General features: G+C 34.9%; 2 pseudogenes; both read left to right on the forward strand.

The window, feature by feature from the left end:
• Positions 1 to 2363: 2363 nt before the first annotated feature.
• Positions 2364 to 2944, forward strand: LOC140596001 (cyclin-H pseudogene; annotated as a pseudogene).
• On the forward strand, positions 2869 to 3815 carry LOC112922461 (protein transport protein Sec24A-like; annotated as a pseudogene).
• The last annotated feature ends 11374 nt before the right edge of the window (positions 3816 to 15189 follow it).

A 15189-nucleotide genomic window follows, 5' to 3' on the forward strand; every position in this document is an offset into this window, starting at 1 on the left:
AATTTAAACAATACTACTTTATAATACTTTAGTATATTTAATATATAAATAATTATAAAAATACATACTTATATATTATGTGTATTTACATATGTATATATTATATATGCAATCATTATATTTAAGCAATGGATTATTAAAATATATCATAAACATATTTTCACTAACATTATTCAATACATATTAAATACTAAATACACATTACATACTAAAGAATATTCAAAGAGTAGAAAAAGATAGGAGACATGACTTCGAATTATTCTAAAAGAGAAAAAGCTGACAGGATATAAAAACACATCCATATAAAAAAGTATTTTACTACACAGTAAAGGTTTTTCAAAAAACAAACAAATACAACCAGAAAGCATAAAACACTCCGGGAAATTATAGCATCTTCGCTTTCTCACTGCATTGTGATTCAACAGCTAGAAAGTCAAAGGCAAGTAGAAAATTACAGGATGAGAATGTAATCAGAAGTCTGTTTATAACTCACAGAGTGGATCCATTATTCTGATAATTTATGAGCAATCTGTTAAGAAAGAGATGGAAAGACTCCATAGTAGAATTATAACACACACATGAATTGTGTAGGGCTCAGAGAAATTTCTTCCATTTGTGGACACTGTGTTTTTTAGTCTACATCATGAAGGAAGTATGAAATGAGTGTTTTTCTCCAAATAGATGTTCATCCTTTCATCACCAACATTTATTCACCAAGCTATGATAAGACTGGGAAGGTGAGGTTTGGCAGAGTAAGGGTGATTAACCAGAAGGATAGCCTTTCTTACATTGCACAAAATGCTTCCACCCACAAAATATAATTTGTTACAACAGCTCTGTGAGGCATATATTGTAATCACATCCATTTTACAGGATGTTGAGGCTTAAAGAAAGTAACAGATTTGCCCAAGTTCAATCAGCTAGACAGTGTGCATGTGGATCTAGGAACTGCAGTCATGATGCTAAGTAAAGTACTTTGTTTGTTATTACAGTGACGCAATTCTGAAAATGTTTATAGGACACCTTCCACTCCTCCCGCACCCCACTGCAAAAGAATATCCTTGGCCCACATCATTCTAATCTCCCAAAGCTTTAGGTTGAATTGATGACAGCAATTCCTCACTGCTCATGATATCCCTGTTCTTTCATTGTAAGGTGATGACGTCATCCCAGGCCAATTTCTTGCTTCTAAGTTTAGGAGTGTGACTTGCTTTGGCCCATATGACATTAGCAGAGGTGACACTAGCAGTCTTAAAAAATTCTATGTCTTTAAAAAAAATTAAAAAAAATTAAAAAAAAAATAAAAAAATAAAAAAATAAAAAAAATAAAAATAAATAAAAATAAAAAAAATAAAAAATAAATAAAAAAATAAAAAAAAATTCTATGTCTTTTGGTTGGCTTACTTTGATGTTTATTGTTGCCAAGAGAAAGACACACCTTAGGTTGCATCCCTTATTTCAGGAAGAGGAAAAGAAATCCATGGGATGGAAATGTCCTAGCCAAGGTGCCTATCCAAGCACAGGATAGAGCAGAGCCCCCAGCTGACTGCAAACACCCGAGCAAATACAGCTGAAACACCATGACACTAAATATGGCCCCAAAACTTCATATTTAAAGCACTCCAGCTCAGAGAAAATCAGGAGAACCACAGAAATATTTGAGAATTAAAATTTTATTGTTGTTTTCTACTGAGGATTTGCAATTGTGCCTATGTAAAATAAATTAACTGGTAAACACACAGAAACTTGACAATGTGATTTAACTGTGAATTCCTTTTCCTTGGTCCAGGCTTATTTTAACCATTTTTTAAGCTCTCCAACTTTTAAGCTATCAGAAGCTCCTCAAGGACAAGGATACAACCCTCTCATTATAAAGATTCACTCTTAAATGTTGAGAAATTAAAGCATATTTCATTATCTCAAAAAAAAAAACCCTACTAAACAGAATCAAAAGGAGCAGAAATATGTACTAACTGTTCAGATACAGAGGGTATACAGAAGGGAGGAAGGATAGACTGTGCTTAAAACAAAAAAACAAAAACATAAGTTAAAAAATTAACTTGTAAGTTAAAAAAAGAAATCTCAATAATAGAATGGTCTTTTAAGTACCATTTCTGATAAAGAGAATTGTCTCCCTGGCAAAAAATGTATTTGCATGTGAAAGATAATTATATGTATAGTGTGCACACAAGCTTAAAGGAACAACTTAGGTCCTTTGAAAATTAAAATTCTTGGGCAGCCCCGGTGGCTCAGTGGTTTGGCGCCTGCCTTGGGCCCAGGGAGAGATCCTGGAGACCTGAGATCGAGTCCCACATCAGGCTCCCTGCATGGAGCCTGCTTCTCCCTCTGCCTGTGTTGTTGAGATGTTGAGGAAAACAGCTGATGACTTTCTTAATGGAATCGCATTGACCAAAAAAAAAAAAAAAAAATCGCATTGACTGACGCTTACCTGTTATATACACCTTCCCAAATTGCCCTGACTGCCATTTTATCTAGTGCATCTTGAGCAAGAATTACTATGGAAAGTTATTTATCAGAAAGTCTGATGCTGAAAGAGAACAGAACTTGCTTATCACAGTTACTAGATATAATGAAAAGTATGAGAAACTTGGTAAAAAAAATATGAGCCACCCAGATCTGAAGAAGTTGCTGCTCTGAAACAGAAGTTGGAGAGATGTCACTCTGCTGAGCTTGCCCTTAACGTAATTACGAAGAAGAGGAAAGGCTATGAAGATGATGATTATGTCTCAAAGAAACCCAAACATGAAGAGGTATGTTCTCCAAAGGAAGAATGGACTGACGATGACCTCGTAGATTCTCTCTAGCCATTTGAAATTGACTTTTCAATGCTAACTGATCACACGGATGATGAAGCACATCTTAACTTTATTGAAAAATGAATTAATGTGAAAGTATCAAGTATATTAAACTTTTCTATTTGTTATTTTTTTCCTTCCAAGATAGCTTTATGTGAAATAAAACTTGCTCTAAAAGGAAAAAAAAAAAAAAAAACGACTGGGACGTGCATTTGTCCCCGTCATTTCAGACTGGGACAAATGCACGTCTGGATGAACGCATTTTTGCCATGTGTCAAGTGAAAAATCAGTCTTTGGTTTACCTTATGCTCACAACTCATCCCACTTTGTATAGAGTTGACAATCTCTCAGATGAGGGGACACTCAACATCAATGATCACACCATACCTCAGCCACCTATTCTTCAGCTTTCTGTGGAGAAGCTGAGCAGAGATGGAGCTTTCCTCATGGATGCAGGCTCTGTGCTGATGCTTTGGGTTGGAAAAAATTGTGGACAAAATTTTCTCAGCCAGGTTCTAGGAGTGCAAAACTATGCATTAATTCCACAGACTATGACAGATCTTCCAGAACTTGATACACCAGAATCTGCCAGAATAATAGCATTCATCTTGGCTTAGAGAGCAGAGACCATTTTTCCCCATACTTTATGTAATAAGGGATGAGAGTCCAATGAAAGCAAACTTCCTTCAAAACATGGTAGAAGACAGAACAGAATCTGCATTATCATATTATGAATTCCTTTTGCATATACAACAACAAGTGAACAAATGAATAAATGAAGATATTTGACTTAAAGTCATGATAATGCAGAACATCTGAGAATGTGTAATACCTTCCTTTTCTATTAGGTTTGTGGACTAATGTGATGATTATATGTTCTCACTGTGATTTAAACAAACTATAGCAAATAAAGGACCACAACAGAGAATCAAACATGCAACTCTGAAATACTGTATTTTTCAAATCAAAATAGATCTACATACATTTGATTGGATATTTTTTTTTCCTTTGCTGCCAATAATGTTTGAGTTGTTATGGATTGAAATAGGATGAGACAATATTGCAGAGGCAAAGTAAATTTTGTAAAATAAAGACTTCTGTGCTTCAAAAAAAATTTATTTATTCATGTTGCTCATGAATAAATAAATTTCAAAAACTTAAAAAAAATAAAATTCTTAAGCCTCTACATATACTTGACATTCCAAACCTTAGTACTGTTTATTAGTAGTAACTATCTTCACCAATGAATGAGCAAATCTTTGCATAGAAGTATTAAGAACACATACGTAATAAGTTCCAATAAGTTACAGCAATTTCATATTTTTAAAATATTTTAATATGATTCATGGAATTATGAATAACCTATAAGATTATGTATGTTTGATTTATTCTGCCTGGATCTACTTATAGTTTTAAGTGAAGAATTGTAAAATGTGGTCTCTGAAGTTACTTAGTAGAGAATTTCAAACAGGACGAGCCCAAAGAGGGCCCTGCCATGCACATAAAAATTAGGTTAAAAGAAGTTTAAAGATAAAGAGAGATTCAAAAAAAGTTTTTAAATTTTTGGCAGAAACTTCAGCAGAGCTAGAAGGGAGTGGCATGTTATATTCAAAGTGCTTAAAGGGAAAAACTACAACCAAAAATACTCCAGCTGGCAAGGAGAGATAAAGATTTGAAGGAGAGATAAAGAGTTTCCCAAACAAAAGCTAAAAGAGTTTATCACCACTAAACCATCCTTATAAGAACTGTTAAAGGAATTATTTAAATGGAGAAGAAATGGCCATATTTAGACATAGGAAAATATGAATAAAGAGGTAGAAAATATGGCAAATATATATGAAATATGGAAAAAGCAGTTTAAAGGGAAGAGAAGAGAAAAAAGGTTTTTTCTTTTTTGTTTTTCTTGTCCTGCTTTTTGGAGCATGGTTTATCTTAAATGACCATCAGATTAATATGGACTCGATTTACTTAGGATATTACATATGAACCTTACAGTAACCACAAACCCAAAACCTATAGCAGTTACACAAAAAAATAAAGAGAAAGAAAGCCAAAGTACTATAGATGCAGGAGAAGAGGCAACGGAGAAAGAAGAGCTACATAAACAACTAGAAAACAAATTTAAAAATGGCAAAAAGTACATACCTATCAATAATACTTTAAATGTAAATGGCCTAAATGCTCCAATCAAAGATGTAGATTGGCAGGATGGATAAAAAAGCAAGACCCATTTGTGTACTGCCTTCAAGAAACCCACCTCAGACCTAAGAGGTTTACAGGCTAAAAATGAAGGGATGGGGGAATATTCACTATGCAAATGAAGCAAAAAGAAAAAGCCAGGGTAGCAATACTTATCCCAGACAAAACAGACTTTAAAACAGAAACTGTAACAAGAGACAAAGAAGAGCATTACATGATGATAAAGGGATCAATCCACCAAGCGGATATAACAATTATAAATATCTACCACCCAACACTGGAACAGCTAAATGCAAAGAAACAAATTTTAATGGACATAAGGAGAGAAATTGATGGTAAAATAATTAGAGTAAAGGAACTTTAACAGTCCATTTACATCGACGGATAGATCATCCAGACAGAAAATCCATCAGGAAACAGTATCTTTGAATAACACATTGGAACAGATGGACATAACCAATATATACAGACCATTCCATCCAAAACCAACAAAATACACATTCTTTTCAAGTACACCTGAAATATTTTTGGAAATCTGTGGATGTGTTGTGAATTATCATAATGATTGGAAGATATACCAGCTCTTAGTAAGTGTGGGTACAAGATCCCAAATACGCTGCAATATATAGGACTGTCCTGTAATGCCAAGAATTATCAAATGCTCTACTGGATGAAATTTGCTATAAGTAAATATAAATTCACTATAAAGGGACTGTATTTTGGGAAAAGGAAAACTGAAAAATAATTTTTATAAAAAACCCAACTATGGTCAAAACCAGTAAACTAGGAAAGATTATAGCTGAGAGAAGTTTAAATAAAAAAGAAATTAAAAATAGATATTTTCTTGTAATTATCGAATTATATACTCATATCACATATTCTATCTACCTAAGTTGTAACTATGGTAGGTAATAATAATTATAATTAAACTGGCCAGTGATATTTTATAATTTATCTATTTTTAACTATTATTATTATTATTCAGTAATTTTCGCTTGCAGTAATATTAAGTCCATATCATTGGTAACATGCAATAATTAGACTGTATGTGGGAGTGTTGACATGGAAAATAGCCCACAAAATAGATTCCCTAAATTTGGCAATTCTGGAAAGTTTACAAAACATGCCATACTTCTTCACCGTTTCATTCGAAAAAATGTCATTTGTTTTAGCAAGTTATCTTTTCTTCAATTAAAATAATTTCTGTCTGATTCCTATTTTTATTTTTTTAAAGATTTCATTTATTTATTCTTGAGAGACACACACACAGAAAGAGAGAGAGAGAGAGAGAGGCAGAGACACAGGCAGAGGGAGCAGGCTCCATGCAGGGAGCACAATGTGGGACTTGATTCTGGGTCTCTGGGATTGCACCCTGAGCCAAAGGCAGGCACTCAACCACTGAGCCACTCAGGCGTCCCTTCTGTCTGATTCTTATATTCAAAGAGGTCCATTCTATTACTAATATTCAAATAAATTCATTATATTACTAATTTTCCTAACACATTTTTAATTCTAATCTCTACTTGTGCTTTTTATTTCATTATCCTTACTTCTTGTATGAAGTGGGTTCTCATGTTAATTAATTGCTCATGTATTAATTTAATTTTGCTGCAGTCAACTCTCTCATTGCATCTGAGATCAATATGCCCAACCGTTTAAATAAAGAAATGTATGTAATTTTATTCTGAAATATTTCTCTATATTTTACCATTACATTTCAGTTAGTGCATTCTAACTTAATAACTTTTTTTAAAGTATGGAGATAGGTTACACTGTTACCTATAAAATTCTCTTTTTATTTAAATTTCATTTGAGAATAGTAAAGGTGAGTTATGCAAGATAGTTTAAAAGGAGGTATTGAATTTCTTGGACTTTTTGAATCACTGAGATAAGATAATACAACATAATATAGAACAAATTCATATGGGGGCAGGAAAAAGAAGGCTATACTAGGAGAAAAGTAGGTTGATTATGCAAGATTACTTTCCTTTAAGGATGGCAGATGTCTACTCAGGCAGATTAACTAACTAGTGCTCAAGTATTTCCTGATTAACTGGTTTAAGATTCCATTTCTGAGAGAACCAAAACTACGTTAAGTCTCAGTTTGGTGATATGTGGCTTAGCATAACTGATTCTATTTTGGGCCTATTGTCTTATTTTTCACACTTATTAAAACTTTTCTTCAATATTTGTATGATGTTTAATCAGATAAAAATTCTCCAGAGTATTGGGTCTGTAAGTTTATCATACTAATACTAATTTTTATATCTAAATATTAATTTCTTATATAAATATTAATTTCCTTTTATCTCGAAATATTAATATTACCCTTTAAACATTAGTACAGAATACCTTAACTTTTATATATAGTTTAACACCTCTGATAAAGTATGGTGGAAAAATCACAAAGAAATCCGTTTTTCTTGTTTTACCTCGGAGAATGTCTCAACTAATCTTTTTCTCTGAATTTTGTTTCTCGTACAGAAAGGAGATGTAGTGAAAATGCTACCTGAAATATACAAATTTCTACAGGAAATGACATTTCTAATAAAGGATTTGAAGATATCAGCAAGTTGGATTTTTTTTTCTCAGAAATGAAGTCTGAGAAAATCCTCTGTCCTCATCTCCTTTAAAAATCAATCTCTCATACGTATATGCACATCTATTTATTCAGAAAAGCCTTATTATCAAACCGAGTAAAATGATCAATTTTAAAAATCAATTGAGGAGCTTAAAATTAAAGATTTTTTTAGTTGGGTTATATTAAATTAAATGTTGGGGAAGAAACATACTCGCTTTGTCCTTAGCAATGTAGTCAGCAGCCTTCCTCCAAAGTTTTTACCAAGATCCACCTTGTTTCTTTAAGTTACTTCCCCATATTTTCTTTTCTTGATTAAAGAAAACATCTCCCTCTCCTCATATTCTTTGTTCTCTAGCTATGCATAAGGCAAAAAATGTTCATTAAGTTTATTTAAAAGGGGGCCCTAATGGTAAATTTCTGCCAAAGTTTGGCTTTAAGAAAAAATTTGTCACTCAAGATGAATGTACTTGTTTTTTTTTTTTCTAGTTGACAAATGAAAATATTGTAGTCCATAATATATCCGTATTTGCATTAGAGGTCAAAAATCTCAGACCCAAACTCACTGTCTACATGCTTTGAGATGCATTTTGTTTATTTCAAATGATGGTCATGTATTTTGGAATATATTCTTTTCACACTATATTTTAATTTCCAAACCATTTGTGATGTTTTTAACAGGTGGCATGGCATAGATCTCTAAGGGGAAAAAATACGGAAGACTTCTCTATTAAAAATAAAATATCCCCCCCCCCCTTTTTTCCCTTTTATGTTCCATAAAAAAGCATGCAGCAAGTCCTGGAAATGAAGTCTAAAGATAGTCATGCTGCTTTATTTCTTGAAGGTACCAATGTCATCACCAACAAAAAGGTTTTGTAATGGGAAGCGATGAAATCTTTCCGAGTGAACAAAGCGAAGTCTGAAGGGAGCTTTTGAGTTAATGAAAGTGAGATATAATCAATTCTATTATTTACAGAGACTTGAGCTACTTCTCTCTCTCTGTGGCACAGCTAGAGGTTTTGTTGAATGAAGACCCATTCGGTCTCTCTGCCAGAAACACATGCTGAGACAAAACTTCAAATTAGATTTGGGATTTGTCACATATCCTATTTCAACAACTCCTTTAACGCGATTCCTTCTTTTTCCTGCGTCCACTTAACTACACCACTGACAAAGTACTAATTTAGCACATTCTTCTCCACAACCACCCACACAGAGGTGTTGACATTTTTATAGGATAGTTTTTAAAAAAAAAACTCTGAATATCAAAGAAATTGTCATAAGTAGTGAGAATATTTCGGTAATGTGTTTTTTGTCATTTTTGTGTGTGGTGGGCGATATTCAATCTCTCATTAAAATCGGAAAAGAAAATAATATGCTTATATGAACAGAGTGTCCTCACACTTTTATGTCAGTTTTTGGTGTAAAATAATAAAAGCTGCCATTATGAAACATAATTACCTACCCAATCACCTTATCTGCCAGGTTGATGTTACAAAATTTGGCCTGTTACCATAGGAATTCATTCTCAAATTTTTAAAAGAAGGCTGTAGACCATAATCAATATAATATGTAAGTCTATAAAGTCTATGCAAAATCTATTACAATATAACATGTAAGTGCAAATAAAGTCATCACAAAATCCTTTCTGAGTCATGGAAGAATGACTGGAAATATGTTTTAACTTCCCACTAGGACTCCTCTGAATTAGCCAAAATTCACATTAGTTTTTGATAGGTTTATTTTAAAATTATATCATAGTATTTATTTATTTATTTATTTATTTATTTATTTATTTAACAGAGAGATAGAGAGAGCCAGAGAGCACAAGTGGGGGGAATGGCAGAGGGAGAGAGATAAGCAGACTCCCCAGTGAGCAGGGCACCCAATGCGGGGCTCCATCCCAGGGCCCTGGGATCATGACCTGAGTTGAAGGCAGACACTCAACCAACACAGCCACCCAGGTACCCCAGTCATGGTATTATTTAAATTGAAGTTTTATTAATATTGATATGTTACTCGTTCTAAAATTTGGCACAGCTATTCATGTCTGGCCATGAGAACAATAAAAAAACCACCACAAGAAAAATCAAGATGCTCTTTTGCCTTCTAAGGCTTGTCTTATAACACTTGGAAAGCTCAGTGGACAGCGCGATTCCTTTCTGGGGTCATGTGTGCCTCTCCAGGTGTGCGTTGGCTAATGAAGGGACTCTAGGACAAATCAATGAGATTCTGGCCCTGAGAGAGAGGATGAACTTTGGCCATTTTCTCCCGTTAATTTTTATAAAGTCGCTTATATTTTCTGATATGACAATTTCTCTTGTTTTACTTCTCTTTTTCTGTGCATGTGAGAGTTTCTTGTATTTTCATATCTTTTAATCCCTATTCCAGAAATCCTAGGAGTCCTCAGGATGTGGATTATAAACAAAGTAGAAACTCATCCAGAAATATACTAAAGCTAATGTTATTTAGAGGCAGAACTATTTCATCTAGGTTGATTTCAGTTGACATTAATAATAAATTCAGTCAGAAAATGACATTTTACAAACAATCCAATCATGAAATGGGCAAAAGACATGAACAGAAATCTCACAGAGGAAGACCTAGACATGGCCAACATGCACATGAGAAAATGCTCTGCATCACTTGCCATCAGGGAAATACAAATCAAAACCACAATGAGATACCACCTCACACCAGTGAGAATGGGGAAAATTAACAAGGCAGGAAATCACAAATGTTGGAGAGGATGCGGAGAAAAGGGAACCCTCTTACACTGTTGGTGGGAATGTGAACTGGTGCAGTCACTCTGGAAACTGTGTGGAGGTTCCTCAAAGAGTTAAAAATAGACCTGCCCTACGACCCAGCAATTGCACTGTTGGGGATTTACTCCAAAGATTCAGATGCAATGAAACGCCGGGACACCTGCACCCCGATGTTTCTAGCAGCAATGGCCACAATAGCCAAACTGTGGAAGGAGCCTCGGTGTCCATCGAAAGATGAATGGATAAAGAAGCTGTGGTCTATGTATACAATGGAATATTCCTCAGCCATTAGAAACGACAAATACCTACCATTTGCTTAACGTGGATGGAACTGGAGGGTATTATGCTGAGTGAAGTAAGTCAATCGAAGGACAAACATTGTATGTTCTCATTCACTTGGGGAATATAAATAATTGTGAAAGGGAATAGAAGGGAAGGGAGAAGAAATGTGTGGGAAATATCAGGAAGGGAGACAGAACATAAAGACTCCTAACCTTGGGAAACGAATTAGGGGTGGTGGATGGGGAGGAGGGCGGGGGGTGGGGGTGAATGGGTGACGGGCACTGAGGGGGGCACTTGATGGGATGAGCACTGGGTGTTATTCTGTATGTTGGCAAATTGAACACCAATAAAAAATAAATTTATTATTAAAAAAAAAAGAAAATGACATTTTAAAAGCAGGAGGAATTACTGGCTAATGTAACTGAAGTATCCAGTGCTAGATTTGATTTCAGGACTATTCCCACCATCCCCACCAAGGACTCACACAAAAAGACAGATTCTGTTTCTCTATCCTTATTTCTTTGTTCTTCTCACATCAGTGCTTTTTTTCAGGAAAATTCTCCCCTCCATAATTCCAGGGTAGCATCAGCAGGGTCCTAGGCTTTCCACAGTCTTATTCATGTCTAAAAGGTATCTTCTCTCGTGGAACATGGTAATTATAACTGGCCTGTCCTAGTCATGTACCCTGTCTTGAACTCCTACTAGAAGACATAACTGCACTCTGGTTCCAAAAGCATGAATTTAGTTCTTCTTGCATAATCATTATCCTTTGGATTCCCAAGTTCAAACCAACTTTTAATAATCTTGAAAGATGTAAAACATGAAATGAGATGTCATCAGATGCCCTTAGAAGAAAAACTGACTACAGTTGATGGCAAGTCTAGTATCAGTAGTTTTTCCTGGGATTTTCCAGGAGTGAGCTTGTGAACATGTTAGATACTAGTTCCTGAGTTCTACTTACTAAGGGGGAAGCCAATCTGCAAGGAAATGCAGTTTTGTGGAAGCAGATTGATTGTTGCAATATTAAACCATGATAGTTAATTTTATGTGTCATTTCGGCTAGGCCATTACGCCCAGATATTTTTGGTCAAACAATAGTCTGGATGTTTCTTTGAAGGTATTTATAGATGATATTAATATTTAAATCAGTGCACTTTGAGGAAAGTATATTAATCTCTGTAATGTGGGTGGGCCTCCTCCAATCAGTTGAGGGACTTAGTAGACCAAAGACTGATCTCCTCCAGGGGAGAAGGAATTCTGCAGCAGACTTCCTTTGAACTCAGACAACTCTCCCTTGGATCTCCGGTCTACTGGACCATTCTGCAGATTTTGAACTTGCACCTCCTGAATCTAATCACAAGTCCTGATCCTGGAGACCCAGGATCGAGTCCCATGTCAGACTCCCAGCATGGAGCCTGCTTCTCCCTCTGCCTGTGTCTCTGCCTCTCTCTTTCTCTGTGTCTCTCATGAATAAATAAATAAAATCTCTAAAAATAAATAAATAAAAATAAATTCAAATGGACAAGGAATAGTGACATAATAGAAGCCTGGACATATTTAGAATAGGAACTACAAATGTTTTAAATAAGAAGTAATAACCAAGTAAGAAACTGAAATGTGGATGTATTTAATACTAATGATTTCACAGAAAAACTAAATTATCTAATTATAATTTATAAAATATACATTTATATTATAATACCAGAGGGGATGTATCCTCAGAATAGTGATTATTCTGGTGGCCACAGCAGCTTTGTCTCTCCTTTTCTGTAAAGCTGAACCTCCTGCCATCTCAATAATCCTCCATACCATGTACCCTGATTTTGAAGGAAATAGACTGAGAATTTGTGTAGGACATCTGTTAATTTTGCCTGCCTAGAATTCCTTCTTTATTCTGATATCGCATTCCCTCTTGCCTGAGAAGTTCTCATTTCATATAATGATCTTACCACATGGTCTTCACATAACCAAAAACACACTAATCAAAATCTTACTTGGGATTTTATGAGAAAGCAAGTGGAGAAGAAGCTCAATTTTACTAGACATGATAGGTGAGTTCTGGAAAAGCCTACACCTACACCTCGGCCACCCTGAGAAGAGAGCCTGCCTGAGAATGATGTCATTACATATTAAGCAGAAGTGATAAAGAGAGCCAGAGACTTGTCTCCTATGAAGGTCAGTTCTCAGCCATAGCTGAAGCTAGCTGCATCCTCTGGATTTGCTCTTTACTAAAACCAATCATTTACTTTATTTTTATTTTATTTTATTTTTTTTAAAGATTTTACTTACTTAATCATGAGAGATACACACAGAGAGGCAGACACAGGCAGAGGGAGAAGCAGGCTCCCTTTGGGGAGCCTGATGCGAGACTTGATCCCAGAACCCTGGGATCACAACCTGAGCCAAAGGCAGATGCTCACCCACTGAGCCACCCAGGTGCCCCCCACTTTCTTATTTTAAACTAAATTGAGATTCTGTTACTTTTGACAGGAGTTTTACTAACAGTATTATAGAACATTTCTGTAAATGTCCCATTCCTACTCCTTCCAGAAAGACTCTAAAATGAAGAGAAAGATAGGATGGTCCTTTGGCTCTGTAGTGTATCTATAATTAGATCAGAAACAGTTTAGCAGAATACTCCACCTTGGTTCACAGTTGGCATTTAAAAATCTGTATGTAGTGGCTTTCCTTCTCTTTCATATTAGTTGTTCAATACTCTTTTTTTAAAAGTATTTTATTTATTTATTCATGAGAGACACACACAGAGAGAAAGAGAGGCAGAGAGAGGCAGAGGGAGAAGCAGGCTCCATGCAGGGAGCCCGACATGGGACTCGATCCCGGGACTCCAGGATCACGCCCTGGGCTGAAGGCAGCGCTAAACTGCTGAGCCACCCGGGCTGCCCATTAATTTTATAATTTAAATTTACAACCTCTGTTAACCTATCTCCCTCCCTTAGACTACAGATTTCTTTTCAGTAAGGGTTCTAATTATTCATCCGTGATGTTAGTCAAGTGAATATTAATATTTCATATTGATTCCAAATTGAGTATTTAAGACATATCAAAGTTTGTTACAACATGGCAGATATAGACAGTATCATATAACTCCAGAATTTTAAGCTCCAAATATTTCATGAAAACATTCAATTACTATGGTTATTGTTAACAATAGTAAGCTCTTAAATTTGATTTTCTCTTTTTGATTTCCAGGTGCTTCCACATACTTGATCTCTCTTGGACTTTAAGCACTCTTGTGTATTTCGCAGGGTCATGGTTAATGCACTTACCTAAGGGGATATCATTATGTGTGAGAACTGATTCAAGATTTCTGATCTTTTGGCTATTTAACTGATCTTCTGGCTATTTAACTGGATGGAATCTTACTATCTGTGCTGAGTTCTTCTATATTACGTGTAGGATGTAGCAGCAAGAGAGCCTAGGGCATTTAAAAGTGAAGTAGGATCTGAAGCAGAGGGAAAGGTTCAGAAGAGAAAGGATAATGTGACAAAACCAAAATCTAATAGAGCTGACAACAACAGTATAACAATAACAACACGAAATAGAATTTTAGACAAAAGAAACTGTCTTACATTATATTATATATAATTATTATATTATACAATTAAATATAATACTTCATATATAACATAATTATATATTATTATTGTGTATAATTATATTATATACAATATTAGCTGTATTACATTATAATTTAATTAGTTCCTGGTACTTGTTGCCCCAATGACCTTGGGCAACTCATTTTCAAGCTCTGTCACAATCTGGTACAGTGGGAGTATCTTACATGGCTCTGATACGAAACTCCAATGATCACAGACAGAAAGGGACCTAGTAAGAAGAAGACAAATCAGATACCAGAGAATCAGCCCACTCCAGCATACATGCCAAATAGAGTTATCCTTAAAAATTTATAGAATCCATTTGAGATTGACCAGCACTACAGCCATGAAGATCCTTTAAGCATTATACCTGGGTAAAAGCATTGTATTCATATCAATAGTGAAAATACAAAAGGCAATTTCTGGCCTATTGCAGGATATATTCCTTAACAGTTACTAAAATTTAAATAATCAATAAAAATTAGTCCGATGCAATAAGGTCCTGTACAATAAGAAACTAATCATCATGTCCAGCACAACATAATACTCCCGTTCTTGTGTGGCAAGACTTAGAATTAGTGACAAGAATCAATAAGTAATTTGTAACGATGGACAGTTAGCTCAAAACCCAATACTAAAATGTTATAAATCTTCATGTAAAGCAGGGATTCTTAACTCGAATACTTGTGTGGAATGCGGGGGAATAATAAAATTCAAAACTGAATGAAAATTGCATATGTGTACGCTTAGGATAATTTTTCTGGAGAGAGTATTTCTATCTCTCAAACAGACCCAAAGAAAGGTCACGAACCATTGTCGTGAAGTTTTATTGACTACCCTAGTAATATGCCACTCACAGAATCTTTGAACGCTAAAGCATTGTTTTAATCAGCTAAGTACATTTAGTAATTTTATAGAGTGCCTGCTATTAA

The sequence above is a fragment of the Vulpes vulpes genome, chromosome 16 (genome assembly GCF_048418805.1).
Source record: "Vulpes vulpes isolate BD-2025 chromosome 16, VulVul3, whole genome shotgun sequence".
NCBI classification, from domain to species: domain Eukaryota; kingdom Metazoa; phylum Chordata; class Mammalia; order Carnivora; family Canidae; genus Vulpes; species Vulpes vulpes.